The sequence below is a fragment of the Pleurodeles waltl genome, chromosome 3_1, assembly GCF_031143425.1.
Source record: "Pleurodeles waltl isolate 20211129_DDA chromosome 3_1, aPleWal1.hap1.20221129, whole genome shotgun sequence".
NCBI classification, from domain to species: Eukaryota; Metazoa; Chordata; class Amphibia; order Caudata; family Salamandridae; genus Pleurodeles; species Pleurodeles waltl.
The window spans coordinates 935442564-935465499 of NC_090440.1; the positions used below are offsets into that span (position 1 = coordinate 935442564).

The 22936-nt window shown below is 41.6% G+C and overlaps 1 protein-coding gene across 4 annotated transcripts in view; it reads left to right on the top strand.

The window, feature by feature from the left end:
* The window catches only part of STPG1 (sperm tail PG-rich repeat containing 1), a 253375-nt gene that overhangs the window by 1040 nt on the left and 229399 nt on the right, over positions 1–22936 (top strand). The window lies entirely within an intron of this gene.

Consider the following 22936-nt stretch of genomic DNA (forward strand, 5'->3'; position numbering starts at 1 on the left):
CAGTATTCCGTGTTCACACATTTAACTGCAGCAGCCGCGTGTTTCAGAGGAGAGCTCTGAGCACCGGCACTTTTCTATTTACAAATTAAGCACTGCTACATGGGTTTTGATATCGCTGAGACTACAACTCCAATGTTATCACACTACAGCGACCAAGCACGGGGTGAGTTACTATATCTCGGTGGCTACTCTTTGTGTTGGTTATTTGCAGAGATGCCATTCTTAAGAGGCAATTTGTCTTCCAAGATTGAAATGCTACTCAACTAAAGAGGGAAATTATTCTCCACATATTGTGATTAATGAACAATGTAGATTTTCCTAGTAATTTATGACGGAAAGTCTTAATTTTATTAAAGACACGGAGGCAAGTATTATGCTTCTCTAACTTGCTTTATTTTAAATAGCAGCAGTCAAGAAAACTACAACTCCCATGGGGCTTAACAAACCAAAAGCCAATGGGAGAAGAACAGGAAGAAACAGATGCACCAATCACCATACACTGTGCTACGTAACCACTAAGCTTGACTGCGACCAGCCCTCTTTCTTGATGCGAGTGTTTAGTCTATGTGTGAAAACAACGGAAAAATAGTCAAAATGATTGCAACTGCCAGAATCAAAGAACAAAGTTCTTGAAGTAAGTGCAGGCAAAAGAAGAGACGAGGAGAAAGTCGGGAGACGTTCGGTGAATTCCTCTGAAATGAAGCCTGGAGATCAGAAGCAGCGTACGAGCTTGGCATAACCAGGGTCCGATCAGGTAGCTGGTTGCGCTGTTGTGGATGTTGCTGTGAGGGAGGGAAAAGGACAAAAAATTAGGAAAAAATTTGTTCCACTCGAGGCGGGATAGTACTCGCCTCCGTGTCTTTAATAAAATGAAGACTTTCTGTCATAAATTACTAGGAAAATCTACATTTTATATCAAGAACGGAGGCTCCTATTATGCTTTTTTAAAGCATATTAATCACTACAGAAGTTGCAGTATGTACAGGTTTACAATAAAATGTTCTGAAAACATTATCGTTAGACCAATCGGCTGACCTCAGAATGTCCCCCAAGCTAGAACCAACCCAAAAGGCCTTGGAGGCCATCGCACCCCTAGTGGAATGAGCCCCAAAAACAGAGGTACCTGCCAGAGACATAACCCAGCAAACCCATCTGGCAAGCGTAGCTGAAGCAACAGGTTTGTGGGGTTTGCGAAAGGAAATGAGCAACTGGGAAGAGGAAGACGTTCTGAGGTCAGCCGTGCGTTCTTCGTAACATTTAAGACATTGACCAACGCATAACTTAGGTTGATTGGGAAAATATGGGTAGAATACTGTATGTAGATTAGATTTTGTGCGTTTATGAACCGAAAATAATACACCTGAAGGGGCAAATTGTCGAGAAGAAACATCCAGAGCTCGAACATCAGATAAACATTTGATAGAAACTAGGCAGAGTAACATGGTTAGTTTGGCAGAAAGCGATTTTAAAGACAAATCGTCCTGTATGACTTACCTAAACCAGCTTGCGCCGCTAAGAAATTAATGACATCATTTATATCTGCTGAAACTGGATCGAGGTCCCTTCCCACACACCAGCTAGACCATAGCGACCAGGCAGAGCTATATGCCTTTCTGGTGCCTGGGGCCCAGGCCTTGCTGATGAGGTTCGCAGCTTCATCCGAAATCGGGATTGAAGGTCGGGAAGTCCCGACACTTTCCATGCCGAGAGCTGAAGCGTGTTGCTGATGACAAGGGGATGAGGATTCCCGCGTGGATCTTGAAGAAGAGAAGGGAACGACTGGAGAAGAAGAGGGGAATCGATTGCTAACTCCAAAAGAGGTGGAAACCACATTTGCGACTGCCAGAAAGGGACTACCAGTACTGATGTGGCTTTCTGGCGTCTGATCTGGGCCAATACCCTGGTGATCATTAAGAAAGGAGGAAACGCATAATTGATTGCTTGGGACCAGTCTTGTAGAAAAGCGTTGGAGGCCAAAGCGACAGGGTCTGGGCGCCAACTGAAAAAGAGGGGTAACTGGGAGTTGAGACGGGAAGCGAAAAGGTCTATGGCAAAAGGGCCCCATTTGCGACATATAGAACGGAAAACTGAGGGATGAAGTTTCCAATCGCTGTAGTCCCTGAGGAAGCGCGAGTGCCAGTCCGCCGTCTGGTTGAGGGAACCTGGGAGATATTCTGCTGAGAGGGAAATCTCGTTGAGGAGGCAATACTCCCAAATACTTTTTGCGAGGTCTGCTAGGGGCTTCGATCTGGTCCCTCCGAGATGGTTTATGTAACGGACAGCCGAAACATTGTCCATGCGGAGGAGGATGGTACACTGCACCCTGTCCTTTGCTAGGCTTTTGATTGCAAAGGAGCCCGCAAGCATCTCTAAATAATTGATGTGCAACCTGGACTCCTCGAGTGACCATGTACCTCCAGTCGAGATTGAGCCACAACGGGCACCCCAACCCGTCAGGCTTGCATCGGATTCTAACACAAGATCGGGGGCTGATGGAAAAATAGCCCTGTCGTTCCAGGCATCTAAATGGTCTGTCCACCATTGGAGTTCTAAACGAGACTCGTGATCGAGAGCTATCATCTCTGAATAAGCAAGACCTCTTCTGAGATGACGGATTTTTAGTCTCTGGAGAGCACGGTAGTGGAGAGGGCCTGGAAAAATGGCCTGAATGGAAGCAGACAGAAGGCCCACAATCCTGGCCAGAGTTCTGAGGGAGATCAGTGATCTGCTGAGTGTTTTCCGAATTTCCGATTTTATGGTATGTACTTTTTGTGATGGGAGATGGAGAGTAGAGGACGAGGAGTCTATCTCGAACCCTAAGAAGTCTATTCTTTGAGATGGGAGAATATTGGACTTTGCTTCGTTGAGAAGAAAACCGAGTTGGGAGAGAAGGGAACAAGTTATTTGCAACTGAGATAAGAGAGTAGCACGATCCTGATGTAGTATGAGGATATCATCCAGATAAATTAGAAGTCTGATGCCTAATGACCTGAGGTGAGCCGTGACCGGTTTCATTAACTTGGTGAAGCACCACGGTGCGGAAGAAAGGCCGAATGGAAGGGAGGAAAATTGATATGTCTGGCCTAGCCATTGAAACTGAAGATATTTCCTGTGAGTTGGATGAATGGGAACTGAAAGCTAGGCGTCCTGAAGGTCTAGATGTACCATGAAATGCAGGGAAGGAGAATGTCCCTGAGATGGATAATGGTCTCCATCTTGAAATGCAGATAAACAACAAACTGATTGAAATCCCTGAGATTTATCACGGGCCTGAACTTTTTGTTTTTCTTTTGCACCAGAAAGAGAGAACTGAGGAAACCAGAGGGATCTAGAGATTTTTTTTGGATGGCTTGCTTTGAAAGCAACAAAGTTATTTCTTCTGAAATAAGGGAAGACATCTCTGTGAAAAAACGAGGGGAGGGGGAAAGTACCTTTGGAAGGGAGTGGCATAGAACTCTATTTGGTAACCCAGAATAGTATTGAGAACCCAAGGATCTGAAGTCAGAGTGCGCCATTTTTGGGTGAAATGACAAAGTCGTCCCCCTGTTGGAGGAAGGCCAGAAACAGGGCTTACCTTGGTTGTTGTGGGATCGGAATCCACGCTGCCCACGACCTCTGTAGCCTCTGCAACGTTGAGGGTAGAACTGGGGCTTGTAGTCTTGAGATGGATAGGTGGACTGAGAGGAGTAATAGGAGCCTCTGTTTCCCTGGAAGGATCGGCCAGTAGAGAGGCTCCTGCCTGTACCGGCCCTGGCAAAAACACGTTGATTGAACACCTTTTTGATGTTTTGTTGAGCCTTGTCAATTGAGGAAAAAGTAGAAACGAATTTTCCCAAGTCTTTAACGAAGGTATCCCCAAAAAGATGACCATCAGCCTTAACGCCGGGATCCATGTTGGCCAGATTTGACAACTTGGGGTCCAATTTTAGGAGTAAACCTTTCTTTCTCTCATGAATTATGGAGGCGTTAGCGTTGCCAAGGAGACAAAAGGCTCTCTGTGTCCAAAAGGATAGCTCAGCCGGATCAATGTCCGCCTCGTCCATTTTTGCTGATTCAGCGAGATCTAGAATACGAGCCAAAGGACCCACTACATCCAGCAGTTTGTCCTGGCAATTTGACCAGGCTTTATCTACCCCCTTATGGGGGTCCTTTCCGAATTTGGAGAAAAAGGTAAGGATAGAATCGTCAATTGTAGGGGTCGCTGTAATGTGGGAAAAAAGTGATGGTCTGGGACATTCAGATCTCAATTTAGACCTTGTCTGCTTATCAAGAGGAACTCTCAACCTGGAAGCAATGTATTTACCCACGTGAGAAGACGGAGACCACTCTGCGGAGTTAGGGTGGTGTAGGAGTGATGGGTCGAACATGGGGTTACCATCCACGTCTAAAATGGTTTTGGCAAAGAACGGGTCCGAAACATTTAGTTTAGGCTTTTTAGCAGGGGAAGCCTGAGACTGTGAACCCCATATATCAGAGGCGTCATCTGCCTCATCTGCATCACCGACGTCGTCATCGGTATCGGAAATGTGGGAGATAACAATTTGTTTTGGCGCTGTAACAGAATGTTTAACCTTAGATTTGCATTTAATGAAAACATTACTATTCCCCTCCTGAGAAGGAGGCCTGGGAGGAAACTCGTCCTCATCCATGGGTGAAGAAGCTTCACCAGTCAAAACAGCGCTAGCGGATGGTTTTTGAATGTACAAATCCTTTGATTTTCTTTTTCTGCTATCCCCTGCAGAATGGGCCAGGAAGGATTTGTGGACCATGTTTTGAACAGTGGTCTCAAATGTTTTGGACATTTTAACATAGAAGCTGAAACAGCTTTTACCACAGCCTCATTAATGAGGGTTCCAAAATCATCCATATTGGTTGATGAAGAATCCTGAGGATCCATAATAAAGGGAATGGTACAGGAATAAACCGATACAATTGTATCAGGGAGAAAGAAAAAAGCCCTTGCAGAAAGGCTTAAAAACAAACAGGAAGTAATGGGAGGAAAAAAGGTAAATACACGCCCCTAAGGTGTGTCCAGGTCAAGCCAAAAGGATAACGCGTGAACAAGCGACAGGGAGGAAGAGCAGGCGAGGTTCCAGGACTCCAAACAGCGTGTGGGAAGAAAAACCGGCACACGGCGGTAAGGAGCGTTCGTTTTAGAACGTTCGTACAACTGAGGCAAAATGCCTCAAGACGCGCGCGAGCGCAGCTCCCGAAGCCAGTTAAGCGCTTTTGTATATAAAATAATTAATTATATAAACAATAAACAATGAAAGTACGTAAGAGAGAATAAAAACACCACTTATCTTGACTGCGAGCAGCAAGAAAGAGGGCTGGTCGCAGTCAAACTTAGTGGTTACGTAGCACCGTGTATGGTGATTGGTGCATCTGTTTCTTCCTGTTCTTCTCCCATTGGCTTTTGGTTTGTTAAGCCCCATGGGAGTTGTAGTTTTCTTGACTGCTGCTATTTAAAATAAAGCAAGTTAGAGAAGCATAATAGGAGCCTCCGTTCTTGACATAAAATTACTTACTAGTATTCTTCAATCCAAATAATAATGTGAAATAAATGTCTGAGGGATCGCCCATATAGCTGTCTGCAATTCTCATATGAAGAAATACCATACGCTCAGCCCAAGAAGCCAAAGCCACTACTGAAGATTTACCCTAGATATCCTGAGGGGGTTAGCACACAGCTGACCTGTAACATTGTGCAATACCCCTTTAATCCATAGACTCATTGTGGGGGGTGACATTTTTTCATTTGTTGGTGCCCCACAAGAGACCAACAGGGAGTTAGAGACTCTAAAAGGCTTTTTCCTCTGAAAGTAGCTCAATAGACTTCTTCATATATCCAGAGTAGATAGAATGTTCGAGCCTGAAGAGGATGGGAAAACTGGCATAATTATCTACTGGGAAAAATGTTGCTTGAACTGTACTTTCGGAACAAATTTGGGATCTAAGTGGCTTACAACCCTATCTGCAAAAAACAAATAGGTAAACTTATTCAAAAGGGCAGACATTAGCCTAATCTTTTGGCAGAGGTGATGGCTAAGAGAAAGGCCATCATCTCTAGCATATGTTGCAGACTCGTATTCTCTAGTGGTTTGAATGGAGCCAACTACAGGCCTCTCAGCACAACTGACAAATCCCAAGTGGGGTACTATATTGTGAACTGCCAGCCTTTTGAGTCTAAAACTCTTAAGAACGAGCACCGCCAAAAGAAAAATCAGATAGAATTCATGAGATGGACTTCTTAATGCTTGAACTGCAGCCCACAGGGTGGCAGTAGCTAACCCTTTTATAAAGCCTTCCCTTAAGAACACCAGAATTTGAAAAGGGGAAATGGAATCTGGAGCTGCTGATTTCTGGGTACAACAAGAGTGAAAAAAAAAACTATGTTTCTTGTAAGACATCGGAGTAGATGGCTTTCTGTCATCGGGATACCTTACCACCAGCATTTTTTGGCGATGAGACCGCCAGGAAAATGCTGGCGGTGTCCCGAGTCGAAATAACCTCTGTGGTTATCTGACTCCTGCCGGGCTGCAGGTGGAAACCTCAATCAAGGCAGGCCGCAGTAAAGTGGCGGGATGGGCGGGGATGCAGCGGTTTGTCAGTGGCCAAACCGCTGCGGTCATACTATGGCAGTCTGCAGCGCCGGTCCCTCGGCGGTGAGACCGCCACAGCAGCCCCGGCGGTCCATGGACCGCCAGGGTCCTAATGAGGGCCATTGTTTTGGATTGGCGTGGGGCGGACTGTGGTGGGGCAGGTTGCATTAAAGTGTGGCAGGTTGGAATGAGGTGGATTGGAGTGGGGCAGATTGTTTTGGACTGGAGTGGGGCAGATTGTTTTAGATTGCAGTAGGGAAGATTGGATTGGGGCAGATTGTTTTGGATTGGAGTGGGAAAGATTGGTGTGGGGCGGATTGTTTTGGACTGGTGTGGAGCAGATTGTTTTGGATTGCAGTAGGGAAGATTGGAGTGGGGCAGATTGTTTTGGATTGGAGTGGGGAAGATTAGAGTGGGGCGGATTGTTTTGGATTGGAGTGCAGCAGATTACAGGTGGCCAGCTTGTTTTGAGTTTGGGCAGATTGGGGTGGGGTAGATGGGAGTGAGGCATATTGTTTTGGATTGGAGTGGAGTATATTGTTTTGGATTGGACTGGGGCAGAGTGGAGTGGGGCAGGTTGTTTTGGACTGGAGTGGGGCAGATTGTTTTGGAGTGGTGCAGAATGTTTTGAATTGGAATGGGGTGAAATGGAATGGGGCAGGTTAGACTGGGGTGGAATGGGAGGATTTGGGTGGGGTGAGTTTGGAATGGATTAGATTGGCATGAGTGGTTTGGATTGGAGTGGGGTGGATTGGTGTGAGGGGAGGTGGGCTGGGTTGCGGTGCTTTGGAGTAGGGTGGATTGGGGTGTAGTGCACGATGATGTGTTAAAACATCATTTCAGAAATTAGACATATTAAAGAAACAATGTTGTTTTTCAATATTTAGAACCAGAACCAACATCTTTTGAGAACAGCACCCACGAGCAAACTCAAAATAAAACCTGAGTGCAAAGTGAGAAAAGATGACTTGGCAAACAAAAGAAACTGAGCTATAAAAAATAAAACTTAGAAATTTTGTTTGTCCTGCTGGGCACATTTTTGCCAGTCACAAGCCTTTTGTTTGGAGGGCACCAGAAGTTAAAGAGGACAAAATAGTACCTCAATCATGTCAGGAGCAGTGGATAGGCACTGATTAAGTTGAATCAGTACTTGGACCCTGCTCCACCCAGAGGAACAGAAATCATGGTTGGCCGGCAGTGACAAATTACAAGGCTGTAAAGAAGAGTGCCATGAAAGCCGCCAAATAGTAAGCAACAGGTGGGATCCCAGCCCTTTACTGTACACAATAGAGTCTCACAAATGAGACACATTCACTAGTGCATACACTAGCAGGCTCGACCCTGAAAAGCGTATGGTTTACTTGGCTGGTAAGTTTTTGTTTACTTGGCTGATCAATGCATCCTGCGTACCGCTGGTCGACAGGCGAAAAAATAGTAGTTTGGAGAGGAAGGGGAGGTACTTTTGAGTGGGGGTCAGTTGTCATACAAATAAGACTGGCATCTTTTTTGGTTTACTTAGTATCCTTTGGGACTTAAACTGCACCTCATACTTGTAATGACTGGGAGAGGGGAGGGAGGATGCATGATGGGAATCTGCTGTGTCCTTTTTGCACATATAAATATTAATACAAATTTATCAAAATGCTATAGTAAATTGAGGATAATTTGGAAACCAATACTATTCACATTCAAAAGAAAGTACTGAAAATATTGTTCATTAGGAATTAATAATGTGGAAGCAAGTTGACACCATTTTATTAATACTACCCTCTCAATCTCCCCCTGTGTAAAACATATGCATTATTATCTTCTGGAGAACACAACATAATTCTTCACATTTCCAACTAGCAAAAATTTGCTTCTTTTCTTCTGTTGATGCAGTCTATGTTCTAAAAAAACTGTCTTGTGATAGTGGGTTTATTCATGGTTTATATATACTGTATTGTTTTTCTATCCAGCAAGAAAGAGTCCCACAGGACAGCATTATCCATAAAATAGTCATCAGTTATGAGTGCAAACATCAAAAATAGATGCAAATTATTTGGCCTCTTTTATATTCCGATTGTGCTTGCGAAATAATGCTGCTTTCAGAACTCACAATTAAAGAGGAATTTAGATCAATTGTGTAAAAAAGTTCCAAGAAAAGAATGAGTCCTTGTTTTCTGCCCTCTTGAAATATATTGTAATATGTGATTTTTTTTTGTATGCTGTAGACAAAATCACTTACATCTACCCATCCTGTAAGGCTATTAACATCCTCTGGGCATAAGGTGAATGTCTTTAATTCACTACCCAAATACCACAGCTGACAGGGACAAATAATTAATTATCTTCTGCAAAGTGATGGGAGCTGCTTTGAATTTCATATGCATTCTTTGTAGTATCCTGCCTCCTCCCCCACACCACAGAGCTTCAGTCCTTGCGGCGGAAGGTCAGTCCACCAATCATCCTATTCCACCTCACCTTTGAACACCCTAACATCAAATCCCATACCTGCAGGCCTACAAGCTAGGTCAGAAATACTAAGAAAATCAATACCAACAAACTAGCAGCAAGGATCAGCTCTGGTCTTCAACCCCCTGATGATCAGCATGCTCTCTATTAGCTGACATCACAGTACAATGAAACAATGTTCGACATACTCAACCAAGTTACCCCATTAAAACTCAAGAGACTCAGGAACAACCAATCATGTTTCTGGTTCAACAAGGAGCTAAATGAAGAGAGGAGACAACTCAGACTAGCTGAGAGAAGATGGAGACCAGACTTCCGATCCCCGCACCTCAGCCTACTACAGGTACAGGAAACACATCTTCAAAGCAAACGCCGTTTTCTTCCAATCACACATAGACAGGCCCAGAAACTGCCCAGATAAACTCTACAACATCAGGGAATAAACATCCCCATCACTGCCCTGAACACATGCGCCACAGTGGAGCACTAAGAGGACTTCCCATATTTCTTTGCTGACAAGATTGCAAAGACTGAACACTCTGACCAACTACCCTGATAACAACAGGCTTTCAGTGATTACACACCTGAACGCAGAGATCGAAACCAGCAAAACCACTAAGCATACTACGTCGCCATCCCAGAAGAACAGCACTGCATGGCATGAATTCAAGGCACTCGCAGAAGACAAACTCATCTAAGTCATATCAAACCTGAATCCAATGACCCACAAAGCTGGACCCATTTCCTAATCTTTTATCAAAGAACTCAGTCACTTCATCACACCTCTTTGGACCAAAATAAACAACAACTTACTATTCTAAGGAACAATTACAGGCTACTTGAAACTTGGACAGGCCACACTGCTCCTCAAGAAACCAGGAACAGATCCTGAAGATTTGAACAAAGTCTGCCTTATGACCAACATCTCTTCCTGGCCAAAGTCCTTGAAAAATGCATACTGTCCCACCTCAATCAACATTTGAAGACTATGACCTACTTGACATCTTTTAGTGAGGTGTAAGGGCGAACCTCACCATCACCAATGACATCTTTAGAATGGTGAATACAGGGGGCTCATGCCTACTTATACTCCTCAACCTCTCCTTGAGTTTCAATTTGGTCAACCACAACATGCTCATAAACAACCTAAAATCACCCATGGGTATCACCGTCACAGTTTTAAATTGGTTCACATCGTACTTCAGTAAATGCACACAGATAATTAAGCTAAAAGACTCACTCTTAAACCCATCTCCAATAAACCCAGGAATTACCCAAGTCTCAATGTTATCACCCACTCTCTTCAACATTTACATGGAGCCCCTGACGGCGATACCACCTATATGCAGATGATAATCAACTCTACCTAAAAGTCTTCTCTCTCAGAGATGCCCTCCACTTCAACCAAACCGTAAAAAAGGTACAGCAGTGACTATCTATCATTCACACAAAGCTTCACCCCCGAGAAGATGGAATTCCTCCCAATCTTTCCACAAGGCAACTCCTCACCAATCAAAAGCTTTATATTCCCATCGGCAGTCCTACAATCAACTGCACCAAATCACTTGGAATCACACTAGACAGGAGCCTGAGCATGATGCTCACATCAACTCCACAGTGAGAAATGCCTTGCACAGCCCCAGTCTCTTCAAAAAGGTAAAACTCTTCATCCACAAAAAGGACCTAACACAAGTGATAAAACTTTGGTCAAATCTTGACTGGACTATGAAAATGCGACTCTCACCAGCACGCGGAAATCCCGCCTAGTTCCCATGAAGGCCCCTCTCAATCCAGCAGCCACACTCATCTCAGGAGAATGACGCTCCGACTACATCACCTCACTCGCTAAACTAGAATGGCTCCTGTGTGAAGCAAATGTATTTTCAAGACAGCCTCGATTTAAAACAAATCTCTTCACCTTGGGACTCCGGGATACCTAGAGTCAAAACTGACCAGATCTGGAAGTAATCGCACACTATGCAGGTATTTTCACTACTTCTGGGACTGCCTAGATTTAAGAAACAAAAACATTCATTCACTGGCCTAGAATTTGGAACTCTCTTTGACCAGACATAGACATAGGTGGTCGTTTTTTGTGCTTTGGCAACCGAGGGAGATACAGCTAACTGACCCTTGAACAGGGCTGTAGCTAAAAGGAAAAGTGGGGACGGTCCAAATATTTATGTCACCCACAGTGCCAAATACGTTGAGACATTCCTGTCATTTTCATGGCCTAAAGATGACTGTAGTGCGCACAGCATTACTGTGAAGTCCTTATAACCCCTCTGTTTGCCTGCTTTTTTTATCTCTCAGTTCACCCTAAGAAGGGTTCAAAGTTGACACAGCCTGTAGTGCCACATACTGAAGTATTTGCTATTGAGAAAGTGGGCGCACACGGTGCGAGGCAAACTGTGCACAATATTTTAGTTATGAAGGAACCAGAAAAATAACAACAACGCATTTCGGGTCGTACACATGGCATACACGCTTAATAACAATAACACAGGAAAAATATACCAAAGACGACAATACCTATGTCCAAGATAAACTGATTCCAGCACATAACAGCTAATGCCAGCATTATCAGTAAACGCATCATCTATTCTTCTGGGACACCGCATTCCATCAATATACTTACCAGCAATAGAAAAAACACAACAATAAAGGAAACCACATATGGGATGCAAGTGAGGTGAAGGCAGCTGAGCATACTGTTTACATATGAAAGACATAACAACAAAAGATAACGCAACCATAAATGTATTTGAGTATTTCGCATGTTCAAATCAAATTTGTAGAATGCGTATTGGAGATGGTTCAAGGGTTTTTCCACAGCTGCATGGGCAGTCGCCTCCTCTAACCAACTTTTATTCTTTCAATTCCATGTTTTCAATATGGCACAATCAGTAGATTAATAAAGTCTTTTAGTCATGCGCACATCCTTAGAGATTCGTCATGGTGTAAAACGTAATTTTTGTTATTTATTTAATATTTTTTGATAGATCGCCACCAAATCATTTACATACAAGGGTGCATAAAATCTGCAAACGATTATAGTGTAGAAAATACACATTATAATGTTAGCACTATTTAATCCCATGGAATAAATTGCACCATTTAATACCGTAGGATAAAAAAGCAACGCGGGGAGGCTTTTGCATGGAATGGCCAGGCTTAGCTATGAAGTGAAATGTTAAGACACGTCGAAGGTGCCTCTCTACAATAGATTTGAAGATTTGCAGTAAGGGCACAAAACATGCGTGGAAGGCATTCCAAATTCTGTTTGCGTTTTCTTTTACACGTGTTGAGCAGTTTTGTAGTGTGAGATTCAAGTGTTTAACATTGGGGGAGGGGGTGCTTAGAGGTTTCCTGCGTGGGTAGAATGTCTGGCCTCTGAGTGCAGGTTAGTTTTAAAAGTGGTCTAGGCAAACCTGTTAGTAGGGTGTTACCACACTCAATGCAGGATATCATCAGAAGTTGGACATCAGGTTTTCAGTTATTTTCATGGATAAAAGGCTGAAGTTCAGAGCAGTGTCATTTGGAATTTTTGATGTGAAGGTCATCTTTAGCTATTTATCTAATGTGAAGCCCAGAGATTTAGTAGGACTTTACACTTTTTACACTTTTATCGAAGTGCTGTATGGCTTGCAATTTGCCATCAGACTTCTGCTACTGCCCCCCGGCGCTCAAGTATGCAGCAGCTACAGGAGGCTGTACCGCCATGATCACCGCCATCCGAATCACAATCTGCCTTTCAGCAGAGCTTTCCCTTGCGGGGGGACCGCCATGCAAAGGCCGGCAAAAAGGGAGAAAAAGGGGTGAAAACTCACCTTTTTTGGGGTTCCACTGCAGCCTACGTGTGTTCAGATCCCTCCTGTGCTGCTGACACCTGGCCACAATGCCCTGAACCCCTGTTGTCCCCGGAATCAAAGGTAGGAGACACCGTCACTTCTTGTATGTTATGCATGCGAACAGTCTGTGAACTTAAACATACAGCAACACATATATTAAACATGTCTACATACATTGTACTACACTTACACAACATATACACGTTTCCTGATGTGCACATATTGCATTTACCTTTCTTTTCTGCAGAGCCCCTCCACTCTGTCTGTACTCCGCAGCATCATAGCCCGCTGGCCTGTCGGGAACATCGTAATATGGTGGGGGTGGGACAGAAACAGCAGCGGGCTTTCTCGGACCGTTGCCCTGGCAGTCCGACCGCCAAACTCATAATTAGGCCCTTAGAGCTTTAGTGGATTAGTAATTGGAACACAGTCTTTTGAGGATTCAGTTTGTTATATTCATGAGTGGTTGTCAGATAGGCTATGCCAAATTCTTCAGTGCTGTTATGTTGAGGTACAGCTGTTAATGGATGCAATTCACCTGCTTCGGGGAAGATCTCACTTGATGTTTCTGCATGGAGATTGAACAGTACTTGTGCTTACATGTTTCTTCTTGGTATTCCAAATCGAAGTAGCAATGGGTTATACTTTACTCCGGTTCCCTTTTGAATAAATAAGAATGATTATTAAAGTGGATTATTTCATATGTATTCATGAATATCATGTACAAGGTATTGGAGTTTTAGAAAGCACATGTAATTGCAAAGGTTAGGAAACAACAGGATCTTAACAATACCAGTTATTTTGCATTTCTACAGAAGCCAATTCAAATCAGGACTCTATAGCGGGTGTGTAGTGGCAAACCTTGCGGTAGTTATCTAAAACATAGGGAGAAATACTAGTGCACATGTATATTTGAGATACTAATGTTTGTATATTTAGTTTTCAGGAATTATCAGTCTCATATTAAAGTGCAGAACGTTGGTTACAAGGAAATAGTGCAAAGGTATATCTTTTCACAATTCCAGTTACTCTTAAAACTCTAAATGACAAGTCATTTAAGATATCTATTTGTTTTGCATGGCTAAAGTACTTTCCACAGATTTCATTGATCTGATGTATTTCTGAGACATAATGGTGTTTTTATATTTTCTTTCTATCCAATTTTCATTTATCTTACTTCTACCACCGGCCCTACTAATCCTGTATATGTGGTCACTTCTGGGGATGGTGAGAGAAGGGAAAAAGCATTACTTCTGGTGCTTCCTGTGCACAGTGTAAGCGCAACCTGATAGAATGCCTAAGCTACGTTATAATCCAACATGAGCAATGCAATTGGACACTTCTCTGTTTCAGATATTGAAAATAATAACTAAATTACAACAAGAAGTAGTATAGTTAAATCAGAGAATATGTCACTCCTTAGTTACCATTAAATAGGAGATAGGTAATTTGTGGAAGATAGAGAAGAAAGTCATGAGTCAAGTACCTTTGCATACAGACAATAGGAGTACAGACTTATGGGCATTGCTACCTCACTTGAGAGGTACCAAGTTTTTTGCACATTGTTATTCTTCAGTGACTCCAATTATACTTTTAGCACCTCGGGAGAGGTTATGCTTAGAGTCAAAGAAATTAGCTTTTTTCCTTAATCAGTGTCAGTTAAAATTTTCTGTGTGGCCATCACAAATAATCAAACCAAGTTGGCCCTGTTCCTTCATATCTGGGTGGAAACTTGGCCAGTTTGAGTATTCCATTAGTAAAGAGAAAATTATAATTTTTCTGCTTTTTGAAATCAGATTCCGAAATAGTTTGCTAGAAAATGACATGCTCCTTCACTAGATAATCACATACTTAATTTAAAACAAGTTAATTGGAATATATTGAGGTATATTCCCACATTCTGCCCAAAGCCTTTGAATTGAGTTGGAGGTTGTTCTGGAACAGCTGGTCAATCAACCTATTAAGTGTGAAGAGCTCATATAGTTAATCGTGCAATTGTTTAAGGTAGAAAGGATCAGGAATATAGGAAACCTCTGAGCTAATGCATTTGGATAACATAAGAAACCCCACATCTAAGGAAAAGAAAGAAAGAAGTTATGTAATAGGTTTACATTTATATTTTGGAAGGTCATGACATTTTGTGAAAGACTATAGAATTAGATATAAGACTTGAAGGTGGCAGTGACTCTGTCTATTAAGAGCCTTCAGCAAGATGAAAATTTGATTCCTGAGTATGTAAAGGCAGTGGATGGTTCTAATATATACTCACGTTTAATTATATGTCATACATATATGATTTCTCTGGTTAATGTTAGAAATCAACAAGAGGAAATTCATTTTGATTTGATGTTTCCCAGTTTAAAGTAATTTTAAGTACGTCTTTGTTGACTCTACATAATCCTTGTGTCCATTGTGCTGCCACAGGGGTGCAATTGACTTACCACTAGTTTCAAAATAGTTGCATGCTTTCATGTTCTTCTTGAAAAAATAATACTCTTGATGTATTTGCAAGTGTGGATATTTTGCCAGCTGTTAGATGTGCTATTTTGTTACTCTTGTGTTTTTTTTTACTTCAGTGATATTTCTGATAGGAAAAAGACATACATGTTATCCACACATATAAGTTATGATTTCAGGATTGATTTAGAACCATTAACAACAATTACTTGTAGTTCTTTGTAGTATGGTGCATGCAATTACTGAACGAGAGACAGAATATCTTAGACACTATCTAGCTGAAATTGTGATTAGTGGATTTATTAAGCATATACAATCTTCAGCCTATTTCCATTACTTCTTGTGCCCAAAAATGGGGGAGAGCTGAGAATATGTATAGACTACAGATCCCAAAAAAGTATACTGTGAAAACATGTTAACCTCTGCCATTGATATCTGTTTTATTAGACCAGAACAGAAATACTAATATATTTACATAGTTGACTCTCTAAGGAGCTTGCCATCTGGTCAGAATTGGAGAGGGCAATTAATGTAAAATGGCTTTTAATATTAAGGGCTTTATTTAGAATCTGACGGCCGGCATACACTGTCACAAATGTTTTGGATGCCCTGTCCACTGTGTTAAAAGTGCATTATAGCCTGTTGCATTTGTAATATGGTGAACTGATAGCACCACCTTTTGGCAGAGTATTCTCTAGCTTAGATTGTTTGAATATAAGGTCATGCCTTTTGCAGTGCTCTTGCAGCATTTCTATTATTTATTGAGACGATTTTTTAATGTGATCTTAGTGGTCTTTTTAGATTTTATGTTGATTTATGCAGACACCTTGAGAGCTCACATAGCACCTGTTCAAGTGGTGCTGCAACGTTTAAGAGAGCAACACCTTTAGCTTCAATTAATAAATACCCTTTCACACCACTATAATGGAGTTTTTAGGGTACTTCATTAGACTTGAAGTCATAAAAGCAGATGGATATAAACAAGAAGCAATAGAGTAGTGACCTACATGTACTAAGTAAGGCCAGAGCTTTTTGGATCTTGACAATTTTTGAGGAGATTCATTCTTCAGCTTTCTGAAATTATATGACCAATTTCCAAGTTCATAAGAAAGGGAGTAGTTTTTGTTGCGTTCAAAAGACGATCCATGCCTTTTGGTTTTTGAAGGAATGCTTTTCTAGTGCCCCAATTTTGCAATGTCCTTAAGTAGGGTGTTCTTTTATCAGAGAGAAGAAAGCTTCTTATTGTGCAATGGGAGGTGTTTTGTCTAGAAAAAATACAAACGCAGGCCGGGTTCCCGCAACAGCTTACTTTTCCAAGAAATGTTCACCATCATCAACGTAATGGAACATTTGAAATTTTGAAGAATGGAAACATTATTTGGTAGAGGAAACAATTCACTATAGATATGTATACCGAGCACACAAATTGCAGTTTTTGAAATATGTCTAATCAATTACTCCAAGACAAGTCATGGACAAACTTTTTCTCTATTATTTTGTGATAACTTACAGAACAGGTCCTAGGTGTGGAAAGACTGATTCCTTCCCATGTCAAGATCAGTTGGAAAATGAAAATCAAGTGACTGAAGATTCATTTCTAATATTGTCCCCAAATGATTTGTACGATTACTCAATTGATTAATGTATTGTTTTACCAAAGTATGTGAAGAAAGTGAATCTTAAGACAATATCCTAGATAAAACAAGCAGCAAGAGAATAGATATAAAAAAATACCTTGCTGTAGCATGGGAAAGTTGTGTAGTTTTCATCAGATCAGTCAAGACAATAGACTATGGATTGACAGCAAGATTTTGTGTAGCATGGCACCCTATAATTGTGAAAAATCTGTTAGCAGGAAGAAGATATTTTTGGTGGCTAAGTTTATTTAATGATCTTAAAAGCTATGTACAAATATGCTCGAATTGTGCTCAAATCAATAGCTCACATAGTAAACTGAGAAGTTTAATGAGACCTTTGCCTGTTCCAACTAGACCTGAGCATACGGTGTCAATGAACTGTATTGATGAGTTACCCAAGAGTGAAGGTTGCATAGTAATTCTAGTGGTTGTGGGCCATTTGATTAAAGTGGATCATTTCATACCTTTGATTATGTTTCCCACATCCAAGAATTAGCACAGAGTTTTCCACACAATGTAATTCACTTGCACGGTGTTCCACAGTTTCTGATTACTGAATAAGGGTCTCATTTTGTTTCACAATTCTGGTCTGCGCTGATTAATGAACTAGGTTTGGAAGGCCACCTGTCGGCTGGTTATCATCATCAAATGGATGGATCAACTGAAAGACTGAATCAGTTTATTGAACAGTATTTCAGATGTCAAGCCTTCACACAAGAGAAAGATTAGAGCAAGGAATGTTTTGTAGACTTAACTTTTAATAACACAGAACACCCATCTATTGGAATGTCCTCATTTTTGCATATGTGGTCGCAATTTTGATATATATTTCCTCTTTATCACTCTTTATCTACCTCAGTGCCTGCAGTGCAAACCCTTTAACTGAGTTATTTGATATTCAGGATGTTGTGCAAAAAGTCTTGAGAAAAGCTGAGGAGGGTTATAAGTTTGATACTAACCATAAAAAAGTCCTGCACACCAGTGCTGTGGCTACTTACCAAAAATTAGCATTTGAAAAAAAACATATATTGTGTTTTAAGATTATGGGTCTGTTTAGACAGAACTGATTTAGATAGAACAGAGTATGAATCCAGTTCCTGTAACATTGAAGGCGCCTCAGTCTACGAGAATCCACCCAGATTTTCATGTATCTTTATTAAAACCTTGATCTGCAAATATATGCCTTGCTTAACATTTTACGTTCAACAGACCTGCTGAATTTAGAAAATATGAGGTACCTACGTCCTTGGATGTAAGAATTATAAGAAGGTTGCAATAGGTGGCGGCTTCGAAGGGAGTTTATCCTCAGGAACGGTCATGAGAATCTGCTTCCATTCTTGATGCTCCACGTTTGTAGTGAACCATTTATGCTAGACTTCCTGACAAAGCAGGAGCCCTACTGCAGAGAAAACCACCTTTGGAGTGGAACAGTAGTGGTAGAAGGTATTGCTTACCCTATAGTGTAGCTCATGTGACAGGGACAGAACTCCAAATCCGCTCACAGTAGGTTCATTTTAGTGAAGGAAAGACTGGTGGTCATCAACTACTGCTATTGCTGTTTGGACTAAAACTGCATGAACATGTCAGATGCCCTGCACAGCAGTGTGCTGGCACTGAACCGATTCCAGCAGGTCACAAAATCTTGTGTGTTCTAGCAAGATGGTAAACAGCTTGGATTATGGGGGTTTATAACTCTCCTTTTGGTTTATGATGTCCTATTCTAGGCAGTTGTGCAGCAATGTTGTTGTAGCCAGGACTCGCTACAAGGATTCTGAATTTCCTTTCAAAGAGTCATTGCTTCCAAAAAAGATTGTTTTGAATAGACAATTGGGTAATGGAGGAGAATAATGAAAGCTATGTTGCTGATGAAAACAAACTTTTGATTATTCTCTTGAACATTTACTTGAACTTTTAAGAATGGGGTTGTATTCTACTAAGGGGACCCTGTGATGAAACAGGGAGGAATCCTAAATGTTTGTGTTTAGGAATGTCATAGACAAGGCTTTAAAACATATACAATTGTTAACATTAGGGAACAGCAGGATATTAAAAGTACTTTTTACTTTGCACTTCTATTTTATAGTTCTATACAAGTCCAGCAGAAAATATAACTCATATGCCACAAGAGAGTGTGTAGTGACATAGCTGGGGAAATACCGAGAGAAATACTAGCACACATGTATATTTGAGAGAGGTATTTTTTGCATGTTTAGTTTAGAAGAATTACCCATCTCATAATGAAGTACAGAGAGCTGGTTAGAGAGATAGTGCTCATGTACATCCATTCACAATTGCGGTTACAATTAATACTCTAAATTATAAGGTACGTAAGATATTTCTTTGATTTGTAGGGATTCACTACACTCCACTAACTTCATTTCCCAATCAAAGTGATAAGGCAGAGTAGTGGGTCCTATTTTCTCTCTTATCTCATTCTCCTTTACCCACTACTACTACTCTCTCACGTTTCCTGTATTTGTGGTCACTGGTGAGGGTAGTGAGAGAATGAATAGAGCATCGCTCCCGTAGGAGCCTGTTAATGGAACTTGACAGTCCCTCTAAACTGAGCACAGAAACAAATCTCCATGCACTGCAGGTCAGTTACCTATATTTCTATGTACCAAAGGTCAGAGTGTGAATTGGAAAACCCTGTACCTTTGAACACTGACCTTGTGAAAAATGACCCCTCTTTGAAGTGCTGTTTCATCATGCAGTACATAGATGTTAGACCTGGAAGACTTAGGGTGGTCATCCTGCAAACTTTTTGCCTTCATGCCTCCTAATTTTGATGAATTTGTTTTTGTTGGCCTTTGGACTCTCTACACTTTACCATTACGAACCACTACTAATGCTTGTGCTCACTCCCTCAAATATGGTAAAACTGGTTTACACCTGCCTTCATATATCATTTACTTTTAAGTCCCTAATAAAGTGGTGTTCTATGTACCCGCGGTTTGTAAATTAAATGCTACTAGTGCGCTTACACAATTTATTGTGCCACCGGTTTATATAGCACATTAAAACATGTCCCAGGCCTTCCACTGCAGACTGTTAGCAGTTTTCAACTGCCAGTTTGACGTGACAAAACAACCCCTCTGTCAAGCCTTGAACTTGCTTTCTATCACACATAAGCCACTCTCAAGGTGGGTCGTAGACAGCCTCTAGGGCATAGAGCATTGTAAATAAAAAGCTGGACATGTACTTTTAATTTTTACCTGCCCTGTTATTGAAAAACTTGCAGATTTGTTTTTCACTACTGGGGGGGCTACCTCTCTTATAAGATTTAGGTTACTGTATCATATTTAAAAAAGGAAAACTTTTGATTAGGAGCAGGCAAGAAAGTCATGTTTGGTGTCTGAGAAATTGTAATTTAAAATCTTCTTTAATGTTAAAGTTGGGTTTTAAGTCACAATTTTGAAAGTGCTACTTTTAGAAAGTTGGCATTGTACAAACTATTTAATTCATGCAGCTGTTCCTGGGTCACATGGCTAGGTACAAGAGTCTTGTATATTCCTCCCAGGCAGCCACACAATAGGTGCACTAGATGTGCCTGAATGGACTATCACTTGCAAGATCGGGAACTGTGCACAGCCCACTTTAATAGGCCCCACTCACACACAAAGCATTTTACACTAGCCTTTTGTGACTATCCAGAATGGAGCTAGCACAGGGAGGCAGTAAACTCCAAGCACGTTTGATAAGAGAACCTTAAGAAACATCTCCTACTTCAATGGAGGCACTAGGTATAAAAATAGGACCCACAGACCCCTTCTTCAGTTTACTTTCTGGACCCGCAGAAGGACTCTTAAAGGTCCGCTTGCTGCTGTGGCCTGCTGTGTACTTCAGAAGACTGCTTTGCTGCAACAAAAAGGACTTCTCTGATGCCTAAAGCCTGCCCTCAGCCCTAGAGGTCTGCCCTGCTGCTTGTGTCTTGCACTTCTCCTTGAACCCAGGACTACCAGATTGGCTCCAAGGGCTAGTTGGCTGGCCTCCTGATCAGAACCTGAAGGACAGAAAAAGGCTCCAACCATGTTGGAACCACACCTGGACCCTGCCTGAGTGTATCCTGACACTTTAAGTGGCACCCTTCAGAAACAGTGGGAAAGATGTCGAGATAGCCAAAATCTAAAACTTTGGACTTAGAAAACTTTCTGCCAAAAAGTGCTATCACAACCAAGAGGGGACCAGGACCAACCTGCTTGTCGATCCACCCAAAGTGCATTGCTGGTTGGCCTGAATTAGCAGCACCCACTATGTTCCAGTCCGCAGCAGCAAATCCTGTTTAGTGGCTCCTTGCAGAAGGGGTATCCAGCCTTGTGGAGGTAGCGTTGGCTACAGCTTGTAGCTTTGTCCCACTTGAGATCTTTGACTTCCAAAAAAGAGTATTCCTATGGAACTTGTAAAACAGTGGACGGGAAATCTGTCACGTTGTGACGTGGTAGCCCCACCACCAAACTCTAAATCAGTTCAAAGGAAGGATTCTTCACTGCAACTTCATCCAGCGGCTCCGCAACTATGGCACCTCCTTCTCTGTCACCGCAAGCAGCCTAGCTCTGCCGAACTTTACCTTTTTCTGTCATTTTTCTCTAAATTTTCTTATAAGTCTGAAGGAAAGAGGAGACAGAGCCCAATCCAATTCTTGTATCAGACCCGCGCCCCATCACAGTCAGCCATAACGTTTGACTTTGCCTTGGTCTCTCGTGACTAGATGCAGTTGGTGTGTTGATCTTTTAGGCACAAGATTTCACCTTAAACTTTTAAAATGTATAACTCTGGTTTTACTGATTGGATTTTTGCCATTTTGGTGTCAAATAATTGATTACAGTTTACTCTATTTTTCTATATTGGTGCAGGATTTTTCCTATGTTGTCTCTTTAATACTGTCTGTCTGCTGCATAAATACTTTACACAATGCCGCTTAGTTAAGCCTTACTACCACTCATGTGCTAAGCTGCCAGAGGGTTAAGCTCATGTGCTAAGCTGCCAGAGGGTTAAGCTCATGTGCTAAGCTGCCAGAGGGTTAAGCACAGGTTAATTTGATGACTTTTTGTGGGTCACCCTGACAGTAATTGTGGCTGTTGCTTGAGCAGAGTTTCACTCCACTAAATCAACAACCCACTTTCTTATCATAGATGTACAGAGGTGCACATGCATTTGTATCTTTGTTTTACATGGTACCTTTTACCACAATATTGCCCTTCTTAGAAAGTAAGTAACAGGTGCTATTGGTGCACAAATCAGAATGAACTACTAGTATTATCAATATTTGAATAAAGAAAGGATAATTTCCCCACAACAACATTACTGTGTAGGATCAATAACCCACCAGGTTATCTTACTGGTTCTATTTGTTAACTGTATCCATTGGTAGGAAATCCCAGTGGGTCAGTGTTTCCTTTGCAAAGATAACCGAATAATCTACAGGTCACATGTTAAACTATTGTAAGATCAAGGTGAATGTACTTTCTGCAGCACACAGTGTAATCAACAAGTTACAGATTTGAATCTTGGTAAGCTAGCTGAGTGGTTTATGCTTCTATTGCAATGTGCGGCATGCAGCCTTCAATACAGAAGGTTGAATCCCTGCCATGCTAATACCAGCCCAAAGTCTCATTCTTTTTATGTGGATAACATGAGTGTGTTTGAAGTTGGTAGTGATTAACTTCTATTACTAAATGTGAATAAATAATACCGTTTCTCTTACTTGCTATAAAATAGACATATAGATAATGAATACACGAGAGACTTTATGTAAATGTATGGCAGCCTATGCAGTCCCATCTCTACATCCATGGAACAATAGTGATTATGAAATGATAAAGACTTTAGGAGACTGTAGTGTTAGTATAAAACTCCTATTTGTTTTATCATTAAGGACCTATAAACAAAGAAACGTGGCGTGGTAAGCCTTATAAGCTTATTCATGCAAATGACT